Source organism: Suncus etruscus, chromosome 2 (genome assembly GCF_024139225.1).
Source record: "Suncus etruscus isolate mSunEtr1 chromosome 2, mSunEtr1.pri.cur, whole genome shotgun sequence".
NCBI lineage: Eukaryota > Metazoa > Chordata > Mammalia > Eulipotyphla > Soricidae > Suncus > Suncus etruscus.
In genome coordinates this window covers 125,151,561-125,172,438 of record NC_064849.1, presented here as the reverse complement: position 1 = coordinate 125,172,438, position 20,878 = coordinate 125,151,561, and the positions used below count along the sequence as shown (strand labels likewise).

The 20,878-nt window shown below is 40.3% G+C and overlaps 1 protein-coding gene across 5 annotated transcripts in view; it reads right to left on the bottom strand.

Moving 5' to 3' along the window:
• Positions 1-20,878, bottom strand: part of MAST4 (microtubule associated serine/threonine kinase family member 4) — a 646,820-nt gene that overhangs the window by 162,248 nt on the left and 463,694 nt on the right. The window lies entirely within an intron of this gene.

Below are 20,878 nucleotides of genomic sequence, written 5' to 3'. Positions count from 1 at the left end.
AGATTTCAGAAAGCTTTTTCCTGAAAAAAGTGTGTGTGTGTGTGTGTGTGTGTATGTGTGTGTGTGTGTGTGTGTGTGTGTATGGTTAAACATCTATTTTTTAAAAAATGTATTTTGAAGATAAAAAGTTCCATAGTGTCATAGTGTAGGGGACATATACTGAAGAAGCAATGATTAGACACACCTTAGGAATACACCATAAGACATAATTTACTCTCAAGTTATATCCATTGCAATCTAAAAGGTGGGCTTACATTTACAATCAGATGGAGAAAACTCTGTATTCCTGTAATACTGTAATCACTCACCGCAACACCAATGCCCACAAGTTAGGGCATGCTTCCCATCAAGGCATAGGAGCCACAGAAAGCCTCACCCTCAACGTGTTCTGTCCTGCCTGGTGGCTCAAGGCCCTGGTCATGTTCCAAAAGTGTTGAAGGGTCTCTGCATGAATGACTAGAGAAGGCCACACCCATACTCTAGCTCCTTTTAAAAGTAACAAGCAGAAGTCTGGGTATAGTCAAAGGGCAAAAGGTATGATTGATGGGTCTGGCAACTTGGCTTCAGTGGTACAGTACAGTTTTTGTACATGCACAGCCCTGTTGTGATCCGAGCCTTGCCACGATCTTCTGAGTACTCTTGGGTGTGCCCCCAACATCCAACAAAGGTCAGGTGAACATTTGGAGGCTAAGCACTGCCTTAGACTAAGGTTAGCTAAATCTTTATGTAAAATTCAGGGGTCTTAAACTCAATTTACCTGGGGCCACAGGAGGCAAAGTCGGGGTGATCCTTGAATGCAAAGTCAGTAGTTAGCCTTGAACATTGGGGGGGCGGGTGTGAATCAAACAACTAAAACAAAACAAAACAAAAAAAGATTCCTCTAGGACAGGGCCACAAAATGTTGTATGGAGGGCCGCAAATGGCCCGCTGGCTGCAAGTCCGAGACCCCTGATAAATGTTTTTGGTTTTGTGTAACAGAATCTTATGTCACAACTATTAGGCTCTGCAATGACAGCACCAGCATCTATTGGCAATACTGATATACTTGTTTTGTTCTAATAATAAAGGCTTATGTTGAGGGGAAAGGGAGGAGGCACAAGTAAGTCATATTTGCTCCATAGGTTGTAATTTGCTAACCCCTGACCGAAGCATTTAACAATTCATCATACTTGAGGAGCAGAAAAGTTTTACTGATTTAAAGTCAAGGAAAGCCAAGATGCAGGGCTAAGGGACCCTGCAGACAACACATGTCTCCTTACGGCTAAGTCAGAATTTCTAAACAGTAAAACACTATTCCAAGTTTGGGGTTTAATTGAAACAATAAAATAACTAAAATCAACTGAACATAGATAAGAGTCAAACTGAGTTACAGAAAGAAAACCTCAGGTTTCATCTTTCCTTATAGAGCAACAGATCTATGCCAACCCAAACCAAAACATGGAGGACTTTCCCAACACTGACCACCACAATTAGAAGTAAACATATTTCTCGCAAAAGAAACTTCTGCCATGTTCCCTGCAGTTTGAAGTCCTTCATTCTAGAAGGGAATGGAAACTAAATTCTATACTCAAATGTATCAGATTATGGCAACGTTTGAGGCTTCTTTTAATTCTCCTAGAATTCTAATATTCCCTGAATGATTTAATCACACAGCTGCCACATAGATATACATATAATTCAGTAACTTATTTATTCTATGCCCAAAGAGTGTACTATATAAGTGCTTTTAAAAGGCTGTGGTATTTGTCCTATGGGAACTTAAACAGACTTGGAAGCAACATACATAAAAATGAAACAATGAGGGACTTGCTGATTTGAATTGCCATTTATATATAGACGCGACTCAGGGTGAGGTGTACAGTTTAATATCTGAAACTCAAATTAGAATAGGTGATAAACTTGAGTGCATTTCCCTTCATCAGATTATATTCAAATTTCTTAACTCCTTTTATTTCACTTGAGAGATCAAAGGTCCCTTTTTCACCATGGTTGTCTTCATTTGGAGCCTGAAGTCAAGTTTTCGAGTCTAATCAGGTTCCAGCTTGAAACATGGGTTCTTAGTACATCTGTTTCTCAGCTTACAATGAGAGGATTTGGCTAAATGCTTCTGAAAGTCAGTCTCCTCCTAATGAAGTCACCCATAAATCCACCTTTTTGAATCAAATGACTCAGAATACTCAACCCCCCCGGAATAATACTCTGAAATGAAACTGAGGTATTGAGATCTAGTAAATCATGACTGTTTTTAGTACTTCAGAGTATGAAAGAGTTTTAGTTATTAAAACCATCTTCCTTAAAAAGCAGTATTGCATAGAGAGCTGTACAATGTATTTCTGAAAATTGAATGATGATTTCCCCCAAAGGACAGAGGAGGAAAAGATGTGGAGCAGATGGATTCATTGTTCCCCTATGGAGGAAAAACATTTCTACACCTTGCAAAAATATATTAATTGGCCTGCCATCTGGCAAGCCTGCTCACACATACATAAGGAATAAAGTTGAGATCTTGAGGTTTAACATTTAATCCTATGGGGAGATGGTAATTGGAATCTTTTTTGCATTAACATTAGTATTTTTAAAGGGAACAATTCAAAAGCAGTATAAACACAGGTGAAGAACAGTCCCTCCAGGGCTAGGCCATCCAAGGTGACATCATAAGTGCCAATGGTCTCCTCTGACTCTACACTCCTCTGAGCACAGCACAGATGCCCTGAGTACAGAGTGTATTTCTGAAACTAACTGGCCCACAACTTGATACCTTATACTCAGTATCTTCTGAGTTTTCTAGATGTCTTACCGTTTAAAACCTAGGTATCTAAAATAAACTCCTTATGGATCAAAAAGCAGTTCACAGAACAGGAGGCATAATAAAATACAAGTTTTGAGATATGTGTATTTATGCAGAAAAAATAACAACAACAATAATAAAGATAGTAAGGATAATCCTTAATGTTTAATAGAAATTTTGTTTGAGTATTAGAATTGAGGGTAATTTTTTCACTTAGAGTTGTAATACTGTCTCCATTCTGTGTAAAGAGTATATCTTAAAGTTTTATGTTTCAAATGATCCATATTCCACTGTAATGTAGAGACTAGGGAATGATGAATGGGCAATAATAAATTATTTTACAATGAAAATAAATTATCCTCAACTTCTGTTAGAAGTACATTCCGTTCTACATTTCATGTCCTCAGAAAGAACCCCAAGATTCTTTTGAAACTATATTTAAACAATCAGAATATATATTTTTAACCAGAATCTCTATCGTAAACAATAAACCTTCTAATCTACCAACTCATGACCATGTTCCTTTCCTAAGAAGCATCCTCAAATTAGTTTTAACCATTTCCTCTTAATCAAATTTGTTTAGTATCTCTTACAACATCATTTATGTAGCATCAAAAGGACTATTACATATTAATCATAAACCACACAATTTACGTGACGGCTTAAATTTGTCATTCTGATGCATTTTCCTGGAATCCACATTTTCAACCATATAATCAAACTATGTGCTACTCATTTTCCTCACAAAAACAATTCTTAAAAAGGATGGCACAGTGTAACAGGGTATTCTGGCTGCATCCTGCAACAGAAAATGAGGCATTGGAGGAAACAAGTAAATGCCTCATACAATACTGATCTAATTTTAAAGGGGAGCAGACAAGAGCAAAGCATCTTTATTCTGTTCTTGAATTAGCATGATCAAGTGATATAAGTACATCCATCAAAGGATGGAAATACTCTACTTCTTAAATGTGAAGCTATATGTAAAAGCACATAGAATTGTGCAAGACTAAGTATGCTTTTACTGTATGTCAATTATATATCATGTGTGAGAAAAAACAAATCCACTTGCCAAGCTTATAAGAGTGAAAGAAAGAGATAGAGAGAGAGAAAGGGAGAAAAAGAGAGAGAGAAAGAGAGAGACCCTGTGTCAGGAAGCGAATGAAGTCATGGAAAGGGATCAGGAGCCAGGAAAAACATCTTTAATATTTTACAAACTGCCTGAAGGGAACTTTTTTCACTCCTTGGTTGAAAAGGGAAGTCCTTCCTCAAAGCAGCTCCCTCCTGTGCCCATAAGGGATAACTAAAGAGAAGAGAGAGACTGGAGGGAGGGTTAGGGGAAATGTTTTGTGGTTTAAAATTCTAGAAGTAGTATTTGTGCCTTTTGCATGAGAAACGTCAGTGGTTTTCAACTGCCTTCCATAAGCTAGACTGGGCCACTTCTCAGGTATAAAAAAAGCTAAAAATTACAGTTAGAAGAAAGTCTAAGAGGTTAGTATACTACCAGACTCGTGTTCAATTTTCAGAACAACATGGTCCAGTCCCATGAGCATTGCCAAAGATAGCCCTGAAGGCATTCAGCACCATCAGGATATCCCAGGTATCTCAGGACACCTGGACACAGCAGTCACATACTCAGGCCCTTGGGCTGAAAGGAAAGCCTGGTTTGCTAAGAACTGTCAGTGGGGCCCCTTCTGAACACTGCTAGGGAGAATACAAACAAACAACAACAAAAAAAACCCCACAAAATACCCCAAACCATAAAACAAAGCAGTTACATGCTTCTTCTGTTCTAGTTTTTCTTTTTTTTAAACTTTGGGAGGAGGGGGTGCACAGACAATGGTGCTCAAAGCTTATTCCTGTCCACTCCTGGTGAGACTCAAGTCCTGACTGAACTGGGTCAGTCACATTCAAGGGAGAAACCTTCCCACTGTAATATTCTCTGCTCCCAATTCTTATACTATTATTATTATTATTATTTTGGTTTTGGGCCACACCTGGTGGTGATCAATCAAGGGTTATTTCTGTCTCTTCATTCAGAAATCTGGCAGGCTCAAGGAATATAGGATACCAGGATAGAACCCATGTCGGTATGTGCCAGCAAATGGGTTACCCACTTTGTCCCTCTTATACTATTATTTTCTGAGAAACAGAGTAAATTTTACAAAGGAAAACTTCTCTCCCTAAACTCAGCTAGCATGAGCCTATTTAAGACAAATTATATAAAGTAATTTTTAGAAAGTAGAAAAGTTTATTAGACAGTAGAGAAAAAGGAACTCCCCATATGCTGAGTAACTCAACATAGGACTAAGTTTGAGTTATTTTTCTAAAGTGAAATCTGGCTTTCTGCCATTCTCACTAGACTGCCATAGAAGATGCTAGAGGTTTTGTCCCACCTATGAAATAAAAAGTAAATACTGTTCCAAGGTAAGTAGGATTCTCAGATATGCCCAAGAGATATATACATTCAAAAGACTGCACAAGACTATATAAAGAAAAACTCAGAAAAATAAGTGCAGACTCAGTGGGTGTTTAAATAAAGGCCTGTAAAATAGCTGTTCAGAGCTGTACAATAAGTAAAATTTTCATTTTTAAGAAGCACAAGCTCACTCAACTACCATTATAAACTTCGATGCTTTAAGAAGAGAAAATTACAGGAGAATACATATACAATTTCCATTAATGGGAAAGAACATCAGCAGGTGGCAATTTTAAAACAAAGTAAAACCTCCTTTTATTTTCCATGCTCTTTCCTCAGTCAGCAGGTGGTATTTTTACAGCAAAGATCAAACTTATCAGCTCTTCTATTATAAGGTATTTGTGGAATGCCCACAAATATCTTGACTTGCTAGGAGACAGCTCTCCTCGAAAAGTTAAGAAGCTAAAATCTCGTTTTCCAAATATTATTTTCACTAATTAGAATCCTATTGATACTGAAACTCCTTTGGAGAGAGGATAGCATAGTTCATTTTTATCTGAGGTTGGAAAATAGTTCATTTCTTTAGCTCTCAGTTGATTTATTTCTATTACAGATATTATAGGATTAGTGAAGACCACAATCTACCAAATAGCTTCAATAGATCTTCTTTCTTACCTTATCCTCTGCTGATGTTGGGGGGCTCCTAGTAATTACCTGTCTACATTGCTCGACTAGATGGAACCACTTGAAATAGATAATACCAGGCATATTTTTGTTTCCCAGTGAAACTTATAGCCCTGGACAGAGGTACTCCATATATGTTTACGACACAAATAAATAAATGAGGTGAAATGCTAAATGGTCAGGCCTGTCCCTGGAAGTCAAGCACAATCAAATTAGATTATTAGATTATCAGATTTCAGAAGGTAATTCAGCATAGAGCCAGGAGTAATCCCTGAGTGCCACGGTTGTGACCCCAAAACAAAGCAAAACAAAGAAACAAACAGAAAAAGATGATTCAAGATTATTCACCAGCTTCTCAACCAGGAAAGGGCCCCACACATCCTAGCTCAGAACTAACCCCTTCCCATTTAAATATCATCAGCATGTTCTAAATATCATCCTATGTTCTAGAGTTTACTCACTCCAGCTCTTTCTTTACCCATTTACATTTGTTTTATTCTTCTTGAGTATTCCCTTTTTTTTCTTTTAACAGTGACCAGTTTTTTTTTTTTGTTTGTTTGTTTTTTGGTTGTTTTTGGTTTTGGGTCACACCGGGTGACGCTCAGGGGTTACTCCTGGCTATGCACTCAGAAATCACTCCTGGATGGGGGAACCATATGGAATGTCAGGAGATCGAATCACGGTCTGTCCTGGGTCAACTGCATGCAAGGCAAATACCCTACCACTGCACCACCGCACAGGCCCCTCTTCTTGAGTATTTCTAAGGCAGTAAAAGAGGAGGAAATGAGGATTGGAGATACAGGTCAGGGACAGAGATTAAGGAAATTTGACTTGCATGCAATTGTCACAGGCTTGATCCTAGGCACTATACGGTCCCCATAGTATTGAAGCCTGATCACAAAGTTATGCATAATTCAGAGGACTCTGGGTTTGGTACACAAAAACAAAATAAAAGAGTGAGAGAGAAACTACAGAGCCTTCAGGACCAGGAACAATCTTCTAAGACATCTGGAGAAACTCAGTCTCTGACAAGAAGAAAAAAAATACAAGAAAACCCCAAACACAGATATCTTGATCAAATAAGCCTGACCACAGAGTTGAAGAGATATACACACCTGTAACTTCCCGACATAATCCATAAATGTTGGGTCATGAATCCCATCCAAACATGTTAGTTTCTTATTAAATAGAGTTTAAATCAAACCTGTTCAGTGGCTGAAGGAACGAGCCACTGCCTGCAGAGTACGCCTAAGAGAATGGAAGGTTTGAAAAGTGAAGGTTGTTTCCTCAGCCCAGGCTGGCATTCCCTTACATGGGAACTAAAAAACTGGCTTAAAATGAGAACTATAATCTTTCTGAAACAATAGCTAATGACGAGCTTCCTTAATGCCAAAACAAGTGGTCTGGAGATGACTTCTACTAACAGAATGAATGTGTAAAGGGCATATATATTTACTCTGGCACAAATATCACCTATTTGAGTATGTCTATCAATGCCAACATTCAGAATTCTTTTCTTTATAAATTTTCCATTTTGGACCCTCTCCACAGAATGTTTTTGTTTCCTAGAAATGACATCAAAACTTGAATATAAGGATGTTTAACTTGTTCATTTCTGTACCTTTGGGCCTTCAAACCACTCTATGTCTGGGGGGGGGGGTTAAAGGGAGACCAAAAATCAGGTTAAATTTCAAAAGGTAAGAAAAGCCACAACTTCTCTAGTTTAAATAAATTTCTTTAAGAAGATTTTAAATGTAAGTAATTGATCAAAAAGACAGTAAAAAGTTAAGGTGCTTGCCTAGCATATGGCTTCAATTCTGATTTGAATTCCAGCACCACATATGGTTGACTTCCTCTGGCCCCCTTAATTTTGGGATGCCTAAGCACAGACTCACATGTACTCTCTGAGCACAATCGGAAGTTGTTCTAAGGACTACCAGGTGTGCCCTCCAGCATCACTACCACCCAAAGAAAACTAAGTAATCAATCACAACTTGTGAAAAAACTAAAGCCTACCTACCAAGAGGGCATACCTTAGCAATAGAGGTGCTAGTAAGGTGGCATCAACATCTCTAAGTTCCAAGAACTGGACTAAATAAAAAGTACAATACTGATACTAAGCTTGGGGTTTCTACATTTAGAAAGCTTATAAAAGCCATAATTGGTTTCTCTCCTAAAACCTCCTAGATCTGGTGGTGTAGCTTATGCTTCAGTGGCAGAATACAAGCTTTGCATGTACATTGCTGTGAGCTAATTCATATACACAATACAAATATGCACATATCCCAAAGAAACTAAATACAGACAAAAATCCTAAATTTCAAAATCTAATTTATCTGAACTTGAGAAGAAGGCATCTGTTGAGGGAGAATGCTATGGAAAAGTTTAGACATGTACATCTACTTGTATTTTAGAACTCATAAAAATACACCTACTTTTATTATATACTGTGATTTACAACTCTAACGCCAGATACATACATACATACATACATAACGCCCTAAGACATACATGAACTTATCATTCATAAGCTTAAGTTTATTTTAAAAAATATAAAAAAAACCCCAAAGATTTAAAGCACCTAAAATTAACACTATCTCACTACTGACCACAATGGCATTTGAAATTAAAGACAAAAACCTTGCTTCCTTAGAGATTTCATTTGTGAAAAATGCAGATTCATAATCATCCCTTGAACTTGTCAAGGGAGGTGAAACATCTATCAGCCATTGGCAACCTGTCTGTTCTCTGAAATGAGTGCACATAGGCTAATTTTCAATGAACCATTTTTGGCAGGCGAGAATTCTACCATTGAACCACCAATGCCCTACAATGAACCATTTTTGGACTAGCAGGTGACTTGTGCTTATCTAGATGAGTAAAAGAATGGGAAATACCAAGTGGATAAAATCAGTCCTTACATGGTTAAAAAAATATATATATCCACCATAATTTATATTCACTATATCTGCCATATGAACATCAAAGCTCAATATCTAACTAGAACTTCTAAGGAAACTCTTGGATTTTGTACCAAAAGTATTGAGATGAGCCAAGTGAAAGTAGTATTTTTACAGGAATCAGATCTTGGTTCCAGGATGAACAAGTCATTCCATATCAAACTTAAGAAATAACATTACATAACATTACTTAATGGGTATTGTTTTACCTTAACAAAAGGTTGATTTTACCGTATTTCCTAGAATGCTTTATTCAGCTGGCAGTTTTTCCTATGACACACTTATACCGCTCCCCTTTATCTTACAAACATCTTTACTGTCAAATACTTAAGAATTATAGTTCATAATTTCAAGTTTATACTCTAAACATTTCAAAAGATATGTATGTTAGAGGGACATAAGTAATTTTTACATACACTTGGACTCAGATTTTCATCAGATTTAACATCTACTAAGTGGCCAAATAATGTTTGAATGGTAACTCTTTTATTGGTTTTTGTATAGGAGCCACATTTGTCATTATTTAAGAGTCCAAATGAGGTACTAGGAATTGAACCCGAGGCTAGCTGTGTACAAGACAATCACCCTATCTGCCATACTATTTAACTCTTAGGCACCTGAAGCATGACTCCTAAGTGAGAAATGCTTTGAGGTTAGAGTCAGGGGCTTGAGACATCAGCATGCATTTAATATTTAAAATTAGAATAAAGCATAGCAAAGCCAATTTTAGTAAATACTCACAGGGCAAAATGAGCCATCAGTTTTCTTCCCTCTCTGATTCAATGACCCTAAGAGACCTCAGCAAGATTCACTAGTTAGTTCCTCATTCCTCCATTCTGGTGATTCACTCAGAACCTAGCATGTTACCTATGAAAGATACCTGTAATTTGACCTTCCACATCAGGTCAGAAATTTTCCATGGGGTTGGCTCTTCCCTTTAAAAAACTAAAAGTTTACTGGAGAACTGAAGAATACAATTGACAGCTAGTTGACTATGGCACAAGATCTGGAATGTGTCCATTCTTTTTCCTGCAATTACTTTTCTAAAAGACCCCCAAACTAACCATCTCCTAGTATCTAAGACCCAAAATGAGCAGAATTCTAGAGTCCTGGTGTTCTACAAGAAAGCATGCAATAGGATAACAAGATAAAAAAGTAAATGTTAATGCAATCCTATCTATTTGTGTCATCAATCTCTTCTACCTTTATGTTCTAATCAAAGCTTAAATTCTCTTTTTGGGACCCTTTTACCTGAAAACAAAAATCAACATGATGCTTCCATTTGAAATTCATTGAATTACCTTCTCTAACAAGCATGTCCAATAGCATTTCATGTAGCTCACACTCCCACACATCCCCTCATTTCGTTAATAAGGTCTAAGGCCAATGGTTTCAGAATTTACAGTCAAGTTCACAAGGGAAGTTTCTTCATGACCAGGTAGCAAAGAGAAAATTCAGAGCTAGAAATATCAATATTAACCACCACGAGACTTTCATGCTGAGACCTCTCTAACTAGAAAAGGTGTCATCCATCCCCAAAAACCAAATATGCAACTTCAGAGCAAGATTTCTACGGACACAGAGAGAGAGAGACTGTGTTTTTAACACAGGATTTTATGAGCAACCTCTGTGTTACTTTCAGCCAGGTAGCCGCAGGATCATTTCACTCTCTTGGCTCAACTCCTAAACTTTCAAAGGGATTACTCAGTCACCACGATGTCACTCCCAAATGACAAGGCTTTGGGGAGTAAAGACAGCTCAGCTGCACATAGCTTTGTGCACGATCACTCCCTGGAGATGGGATGTCTGTTGCGGTGGGAGTACAGGCTGCCTGTCTTCATCTCCCTGAGATACCGGCCTATTTCCATTTCAGCCAAAACAAAGAGGCATCTCCCCAACTCATCACAAAGTGCCCTAATTCCAAACTTTCTCCTTTATAGGCCACTTCAACTTAGGCGCTGAAATGAATTTTCAGCCCAACATCTGTCAGTTTTTAGCCCAAAAGGCAGATGGTCTCTATTTAAGGCTTATGAGCCCCCAGTTCTTGAGACATTACTGAGTCTACAGATCAGAAGGCATATGTGTAAAAAAGAGAAAAGACAAAGCCATAAAATCATGGAATATTCTAAAACTTCTCTCTGTGAATTTACCGAGACACACACCATTCCCAGCACTAGTCAATCCCAGCAGTAAGTCTGTTGTACAGACTAACCCATGAGGATAGTCACTCATATTCTCTTTATTTTTGGTTTCTGGGCCACACCCGATGATGCTCAAGGCTTACTTTTGTGCTATGAATCACTCCTGGCAAAATTTGGGGGGCCATAAGGGTGCAGGAGAATCGAACTCAGTTTGGCTGTGTGCAAGGCAAATGCTTTCCCCCCTGGACTATCTCTCCAGCCTTGTTTGTTCCACATTGTAAAAGCTAAATTTTCATAAACTCTCTTGGAAATCTACTTTCTGCACACAGTATCTTTCACATTCCTTTCCTGCTCCCTCTGTTTCTCTTCCTCTTTGCACACAAAAGACCTACATATTCAAGGGGCAAAACAATATGCTGTTTTCTATTATAAGCTTCACATTAGAAGCTCAAAGCAGTGTTTTGAAAATGTGCATGTTCCTGCTCCTGTTTTTTTGTATCCGGGAGCTTGAATAGGGTACAGGATGCACGCAGAGCATTGGGGACATGCCGCTCGAGTGGGGTTGGGGTGGGGAGCTAGATTTCTTCCCTGCTAAACCACCTCCACTAACTTCTCAGACTACTGCTAAAAACTGCTGGCCTAGCGTTTCAGCTTTCCCCTCCTCTCTGGGAGTATCCTTTTCTATGCTGGCGGAGCAGGAGACTTAGTAAGTAAGGGTCTCATGGAACACTACCCATGTTAAAGCTAAACCTGAGACCAGAGAATTGAAGGCCCAGCACAGCAGAGCTAGGCAGGCCTGTTTGACTTGGGAAAAACAGTCCAGAGCACAAAGTGAGGGGCAAAGATGAAAGGAGGCAGTTATAAAACAGCCCTGGGCACAGTAAGGAGTGGGAGGAAATGGACACAGAGACAAGGGGAAGGGCCGGGCTTGTGGGTTAGGGTGCAGAGTCAAAGAGGGCCAGGCCGCACCCCCTCCATTTGGTGGGTAAGGCAGGCTCAGGAGGAGACAACAGGCCAATGGCTAGAGAAGGCACTAGGTGGGGCTTGACCATAAACAGGTCAAAATGGATTGTTCCTCAGGCTGTGGAAGAACTGGAGCTTCTCTAGAGAGTGCAGGGGAAGAGGAAAAGTCTCTGCAGACAATAGAGTGAGGCAGGGTGAGTGAGGAGGATGTAATGCCTTAGTGAGCACCATGCAGTGCAGGGGGCAGCTGGGCTCCCCCTTCATTCAGGTCTCCAGGCTCTCTCCCATGGCTGCTGATTCAGCTGAAGTCAAAGTGAAACCCCAGGGTTCGCCATTACACAGGGTTCGCCAGGGGAATGATAGGTGGAAAGTTCTCGGAACTGAAATGGCGTTGCTCACTGCCTCTCCTTCTCTGGGACTCTCTGCCATATTTCCTGCCCCATCCCGATTGGCATCTCTGCCAACTCATTTCAGAAGGTCTCCTCAGTTTTCCCACAGATGAGTCCAACGTCCTCTCAGATGGTCCTAATGAGCCCTCCCAAGCCTGTAATTCTGGACCCAACCTCTCTGGAGTATCCAGGAACTAAATAGACAGCACTTGCCTTAGGCTCTTTTCTATTGGCTTTGGGCTCTCTGCCTTTCCCAGACACAGTCCAACACTTCTCATCCTTCAGGGCTCACTTTAAATATCACCTCTAAAGCCCTGCCCTGACCCCATTATCTAAAGAGCCCTCCAAAGTCACTCTCTCTTCGGCTCTGACTCTGTGCTTTTAACTGACACACTTGTATCCTTGTCCATTTAAGAGGCCCTGGCCGTGTGACATACCCTATCCCTTGCTCTTTGGGATTACAGGATAACTACATGAGCAAAGAACTTAATTCTATGAAGGTATTAGTCAAATAAGGGGAAGGAATGTCCCATGGCACTTCATCCCAAAAGGTGCTCTGACAATGTAGAGCTTAGTTTCCAGGGTCTGAGAACAATTCTAAGTTCCTGAGTCTCCTATTCTCTCAATCAATCCAAGTAGTTTGATTACAGTCCTTCTCCCATATAACTCCTAGGACCACTTTGAAATCTTTCTTCATCCTTCAGATCCAACAAGTCATTAATTTGTACCAGTTTGATATCCTAAACCTCTCCCAAACACATCATTTCACCATATTGTTACTCTGATCAACCAACCATCTGACAGACAGGCTCCTGCAATGGCATATGTATTGCTTTCTAGGTCTCAACTGTCCTGGCCAAAACAAAACAAAACTCAGTGCTACCAGGAAAACATTTCTTCCATTGGAGACCAAATCCAATGGCCAAATGTCCAAAGAAATTACATTCTAAGGGCCCCGGGGACATTTTAGTGGCTTAAAAGGCCTCTCTTGAAGTACAAGACTAAGAATTTGATCCCAGGTGAATTTGAGCACAGGTGAGCTCACTTAGGCTGAACAGTCTCCTCAGTGCTGCTGTCTGTGAATGCAAACATAATCTCCACAACACTGTGTAATCTCAGATATGTAGTTGTCACACCTGTGCAAGCAATACAACTAAAGTGCTATCACTAAGGTGAGCATTACGACTAAACATGTGAGCACTGTAGCCAGGTGTGTGAGCCCAGAAAACATGTGTGCACCCCCAACAATTGTTATAACTCTGTTAGCAACCACACCAGTCAAGCAAGTGTACAGCCTCTGGTTATCAAGAAAACAACAAAGGGAAAGAAAGAAAGCAACAATAGAGAAAAAGAATTCCAATCACCTCATCTTTTGTGCCATTGAGTTTACAGTTGTGATTTTTTTTTTTTAAGGAGAGAAGGCTGGTCCACATCCAGCTATGCTGAGAGCATATCCATAGCTCTATGTTCAGGTACCAATATTGGTGGGGCTCAGGGACCATTTGTGGCAGTGGGGATGAAACAAGGATAGACTATATGCGAGGTAATCATTTTGACCCCAGCACTATCTCCCAACCCTAATGATTGTAAATTTATAGTTTTCAGTCACTGCATTTAGCACATTTTACTTTTCACAACAATCCTATGTGGAAATTTACATATTTTATATGAATTGAGTAAATTAAGAAAATTAACTTACCCAATACCATAAATTAAGATTTGAATCCTGGTGAACCAGTTTTAGATCAGCCATCTAATACACAGTGCTTCAAAATTATGCCTCAGCAATGTAGAGTTAGGCTCCTGGTTCTTTATGCTCTGGCAATACCATGCTATGAATAGTTCAACAAACTATCTGTTTGGCCAAGAGCCTTTATGTCTTTCTACACACCATTTCTTTGCCCCTTGGGAAGGCACTGACCTTCTGTCAGATAAACACCAAACCAGCCTCCCAATCCTCCCTGAGGTGTTGATTTCTTCATGTGTTCACTCTTATGACTGGGTCAAACCAATGTCTCTCTTACAATGACCACTCCTAAGGCTTAAATGTATCTCGTAAAGACTCCTCTATTGTCCTGGTTTTAATGATTCATATGCAAACATTCACAGGACCAGTCCTCTGGATTTCAACTTGGATCACACTGCCTTGTCATACAATAGCTGCTCAATTAATGCAGGCTTAAAACTGGGTTTGAATGAAAGGGGTGAGTACAAGTTCACTAATATCTGACATGCTAGGGCAAGCAGTGACAAGTCTAGTCCCCATACTTGTAAAGAATGTATCTCAATGAGCAAAATAAAAGAGAGAAATCTTCCAAACACTGCAGATGTATTTGAAGGGGGGATGTGATGTGCATAAAACTTAATAAATCCTGAACAGCCATGCCAGTTACAGACCTTCTAAAGGACCTTGTGTTCATGGCAACTGCTGAGTAACATGAATTCAGCTAAAGAACAACACAAATTTTTAAAAAAAATTTTATGAGTTCTACCTTTGGAATCTGGCTCTAAGTCATCAACTGAATCAGTCACCCCCATGAATACAGGTTTCACTTATTTAGGTGTCATCATGGTTCAGCTATGATCACTTAAACCCAATGATAAAATGACAGACAGCTAAACATTAAGGTTAAAAATGAATCATGTTCTGGATTCTCTAGACTGTACTTTAACAAGACTTAAGACACATCTCAAAGGCAATAGTAACATTTAGAAATTAACCTTCATCTTTGCAATGAGTGACCTATAGGAGATAAAAGCCAAAGAAAAGAATTGTCCTGTCCACCCAAAGTTTTTAATCTCAAGAGAAAAGAAATGATGCTATCAATATAAACAGTGACATACAGTAGACAGATTCTTAAATGTGAGGGGATTCTGCCATTTTTAGATGTGAGGGGATTCTCATGTGAATGAAAGAGACAGATCTAGGAGATTTACAGTCTCTAATGCAGGCAACTATTACTGGGATTTACAACAACAAATTTAGTTGAAGTCATCTGTCCATTTGGTCTAAATTTCTGCTTCTGAAAGCATCAGGTCAATAACTGTCTTGAGAGAATCTTGAAGAAACAAGGGAAGAAAAGGAATGATAAAGCCATCCAAAGAGAAAATAATTTCCAATACAGTAACATGAGCATTTCAGGAAAACAGCAACCACAATCAATGTGAATTCTGCCAATCCAAAGCCTGCCACAACCACCAAAACAACCAAGAGCCAGAAGTACTACCTCTCATTGGGATTCAGCACTGGAAACCAGATTTGGTTCATCAGAACTGCAAAAGTTTAGGCCTTTGAGCATATCTGCAGTTTCCTTTCCCCAATAACTCTGGGAGTTAGAGACCTGGCTTGGGCTCTTCTGAGAAGCCTTCTTTACAGATTTACAGATTTTCCCTCTCCTATTTTTCTAGGAGAGGGAACTGGCAAGGAGCATATGCTACAGAAAATCCAAAGGGCCCACATCAACAGCCTCTATGGTCACATAGGTTCAGCAAAGAAATCTGTCCAGTCAACTGCTCTTGGGCAAGTGGTACAAATATTTTATTCTGTGAGTTCTAAAATACTCACTCACAAACCAAATGGCAGATTTTATTATAGATACAAGAACAGGTTACCATAAAGTCCTCTGGATTACAATTTATTTCAAAGGAAGCAGCTTGGAAATGCAAATTTAATGAAATGCCAAAATCACAAAAGTGCAGAAAATAACTGGCTAGCACATGACAGATATTCTAGGGAACAGAGCAGGTCCAGCTGAGAGCAAGTGCCAATTGTCCCATCAACTGGTAAAGGGGAGACAACTTGGAAGTAAAGAGGTCCTTTTGACAAAATAGGTTTGGAAAAGCCTATTCAGGCAAAGATTCGTCAAGGAACAAAGTCAATATAAGACTTGAAAAAAGAAGACAGAATTTAGGGGCCAGAAAGAGAGCACAACAGCTAAGGCACTTGCCTTGCATGCAGCCAACCCAGGTTTAATCCCAGGGACCAGAGGTGGTCCTCTGAGCACTGTCAAGTGTGATCTGAGTACCGAGCCAGGAGTATGAGCATCATTGAGTGTTCCCAATCATCTCCCTCCAAAAGAAAATAGGATTTAAAGCTGGTTAAAGAAGGACACAGAAGAGGTAGAGTTAAGCTGTAAGCATGTTGAATGTCCTAAGGAAAGGACACAGCTGGAGGTGATCAATGAATAATAAGAGCATGAACTAGCCCCAGAGTGGCCTGGAAAGAGAGTACCTTTCCTTCAGCTTTTCAAATCTACCTAACAAATCTAAAGCAACAGCAGCAGTGTTGGGGCCCTTGGAGAAGGATACAAGATGTAAACAGAGATTATCTCTAGGACATAATTTCCAAATCCTGTAAAACCTGGAACTCCCAGTAACAGGCCAGACCACCTCTGTTCTTAAAAGGAAGGAAAGAAACTCCAGCCCCAGTGACTTCATCAGGATGCAGAGAGGTGTCCCTGAAATGAGAGGTGGAGACAGCTCCCTGACCATGCCCATTTTCTGGGACACACCCAGGCTACTTAAGAACCTGAGTCCTGGGCTCCTATGAGCTGGTTTCATTTCTCAGAGAAGAAGAGAGATTGTTCTAAGGCCAGATTCTGAGCACATTCTTCCTCACATACTTGATGCTGAGCAATGCTATCAACAGGTAGGTGAGGAGAAGAAAGTGCCAACTGTTTTTCGAGATCCAACAGTGAGATGCCAAGGCAGATGTCTCTAAGAACTACCTCTGGATGAGAGAAGAGCAGGACCCAAAGGCTCGACTACCCAACTCAGGAATATTTGAGGATGCCTCACAAAGTGAAAAGGTAGAAGTGACAGGAGTAACCACCACAAGGAGACAAGCCCTGTACACAGCACATATCACTTTCATGATGAAGGAGTGCTATGAGTTCTTTCTCGAACAAAAATGCCAATACCAAATGGATGTCTCACTCAGAATATGCAAGCCTGAACAAGAAAGTCAAGGCTACCTGCTAAAAAGCACCCCTTTGTAAACCAACATGTTTTCATGGCATTAGTATGGTTAAGGCTTCACTAAAAGGTACATATGGCTTAACAAATCTGTAAAAAAATAAATAAATAAAACACGTGTACTTGTGTTATATATGGCTTGCTTGTGTGCATGTCAGATATTGAGGCTCAGATTCAGAACATCAATCTAACAAAACTATCCCATTGAAGCAAGTCACGCATATATTTTGCTTTCCCAGCACACAGTAAACACACACACACACACACACACACACACAAAACCAACCAGTATCTGTGAAACACAAATGATGTGAATTGCAGTAACATGAGGTATGTCTATATAAAGTATATGCACTTTGGATATGCAAGAAATGGTAATGGAAAGTTTAAAAAGAAAAATAACCATATTTTTCAACATATTGTACATTTGCATTTATGCTGTGAAAAGATACAGGTACAACCACATAAAACAAACCATTTTCCGTCTTCTCTTTTTTAATGGTGGCACAGAGGAACTCAGAAGCTCCGAATTTGACAGCCTGCGACCTGTTTGTTTGGCTCTCTCACTGCTCTTGAGAATGTCTCGGAATATGTGCAGGCCAAGTTTTAAAGTAGAACAATGAATTTATATCTGCAAAGATCCATGACTATGTTCCTCTATATCATGAATATCTATATACTCAATATCATGCTACCTTTTCTGTGCCAGAGATCTCCTTTCAGATCTTCCTCCCTCAGCCCAAGTGCCAGCAACCAACTCTGAACTGCGTGAGTTTCATCTTAATTTTTCCATTTCTTTGCAACCGCCCTTACCTCCATCTATACTGTCAAAGGTATATCCCGAAATGAAAAGGCCAGACTTGTACTAGAAATAAATGTCAGTAAACTGGTGGCTGTATTTAGAAAAGAAACCAATGACCAAAGTTATGTAGACCTGTCTCTTTAAGCAGACAATATAAAACAAGCTAACTTGAGCTTTCTTGAGCATTGCACATCTGCATCTTATAAAGGTCAAATATTTAATAGAGGCATATCTGAAAGGCTCTGCAAAGAGAAGCAGAAGCCCCAGTGTCTGGGTGAATGAAATGAATAAACAGGAGGAGATCAAAGCGGCAGACTTGCACAAAGTATCTCCTCCCCCTTCCCTTTTCTCTCCCCACCATTCACAAATCAAAGGAGAAGAGCTCTGAGAAGTACGGTCATTAGGATTACTCAGGAAATCCACAAGACCCAAGCAATACCTGAAATAGAAGTGCCTTGCTGAGCATCAACTTTTCAGAGTGGCACCCAGAAAACAGAATCTTAGGGGCTGAGGATTCTCAGACCCCCCCCCCACTTCCACCCATGTGAAGCCAACGAATTCCTTCTTCAGGCAAAGCATCCCACTTCACCCACCACCAAGGCCTTTTTTTTCTTTTTCTTTCTTTACCTTTGTGTCCTTCGAAGCCTGTTCCCACTTCTTAAATGAGGTAAAGTAAAGTTTGAGAGCACTGTCCAAAAATTAGGGTCAGACATGTCCATTCCTTTCTTCAAGTCACTGTAGGCTCCGGGCCATAAGACCAAAATGGGGAGATGGAGAAACGGGGTGGGGGGGGAGAAGAAAGAAAAAAAAAGGGAGAGTGGGGAGAGACCAAAAAAAAAAAATCCGATGATCTACTCACTCCCTCTGGGAAATGTGAACTCTGAGCTCAAAACCCAACTTTGGAGCATAGCTGGGAAGCAGCCGTTCTGTTCTTCAATGAACACACAGCCATTTCTATTTCTCTCAGGTTCAGGAAACTTGTTTCCTTTTGGGCTTGCCCTCTCCTGGTCAGCTCTGGCCGGCTATAAACAGTAATTACAGGAGTTGGGCCGTGTGCGTTCTGCTCAAAATGCTGTCTGTGTGTGATTCACTCCAAGGTACTTTGTCATCTGTTTGGCAGATACCATTTGCAGCTCCTGAGGGGGGGACTGGGGGCGGGAAGGGGATGACTATTTTAAGTCTTTGGTTCTGGGAGGGTGTTGCTTATCAGCAAAACCGTTCAACATCCCAACATGACCAGTGCCGAGTTGATCTTTGGTATCTACATACAAGGAAAAGGCTTGAAATAGAAAATAGTCCCCATCGCTCTCCCCTCTGTAGAAAGGAAGAAAAGAAAAAAGGAAACTTACAGGAGCACTTTTCACCAAACCGGCCTGTGGGTGGACTCGGACAGGCACCTTTGTGTAAGCAGAGCCCAGCCTCACTGGGAAAGGGGCTGCGGGGAGGGCATGGACCCTGCTCAGCCTCCTGTTCGCAACTCCCCAAGGAGCGAACCAGCGGGGCCTCCTGGGAGCCTGAGCCCCTCGGCGACCTGTGGGTGCCACTGATCCAGGAGAGCCAAGGAACCCTGGGGATGCTCCAGCATCTACTGCCTGCCCTGTGCCCCTGGCCCCAGATGGATCCTGCCCTCCCAAATAAATAAATAAATAAATAAACACACACATAAATGCATCCGGGGCTCAGGGTGAAATGCACACAGCGCACACACCTGAAATCTGAGCTGTGATTCACTGCTGAATAGATCCCCGCGAACACACTCAGAGGAAGTCTGTAATCACTCTTCACACACCGACGCTGTGTCGTGTTGGAAAAGCACGCTACCCGCCCAGGCAGCCGCCCTCCCCAGCCACACTGAACTGAATTGATGAGTTTATGGTCATTTAATGAATGACTACTGGTGTGCACCTGTTTGGCTTCCCCGGGCAGCAAGAAGCAGTCCAGGGAATGGCCAGCCTGTACCTGAGAAGCGCTTCCTGATATTTCACAAATGCTGGATTATTATAATGCCAAGGTGTTTAGAGCTGAAATGAAATTTGGGGGAAGGGGGTGTGACCTGCAGAAGTATTGAATCCATAGTACTTATTTTGCAGGAAGGCATGCAATTGAAATAACTTCCCAAAGCCACACAAGTCTGTGTAAAAGAATAAAAACATTAGAATTGAAACTAGTGGCCTTAAATCTGGTGCAATATGGAGGAACAATTATTTTTTTAAATTTTAAACAAAACTTGTGGGATAAAGTTTTAGTTCATATAATAAATCCTGGGAACAAACTTTCTTTCAGAGAAAGGCTGAGGACATTCAGCTAGCCTTCTGTTTAAATTTCTAGCCCACACAAATTAAGTCAGCCCACAGTTTCCAAGAATTTCTGATGATAATTCTACCTCATGATTTTCCTGTACATTATTTCTTCATATTTTTCAGTGTTTTCCCAGATCTTTGAAATCAATAAAAGAAAGTCAAATAAGGCAACTTTCAAAAACAAATTTACAACTGAGGAAATGCTGTTAGAAGCTTAGTGGCTTAATCCAGAATTGTCTGCCCCATACTAAGCCAATGAGTATCTATTTATCAACCCCCCTCATTTCCCTGCATTGTCACTGCAGTGACCAGGGAAGGCACACAAACCCCGCTATGGTGATCCCATGTGTTACATGGGACTTCAGGGGAGAGGTGAGTTAGCTTACCAGAATGAATTTTTATATATATTTTTAGTTATAGTTATATAGTTACTATAGACAGCATAGCTGCCAGACCAT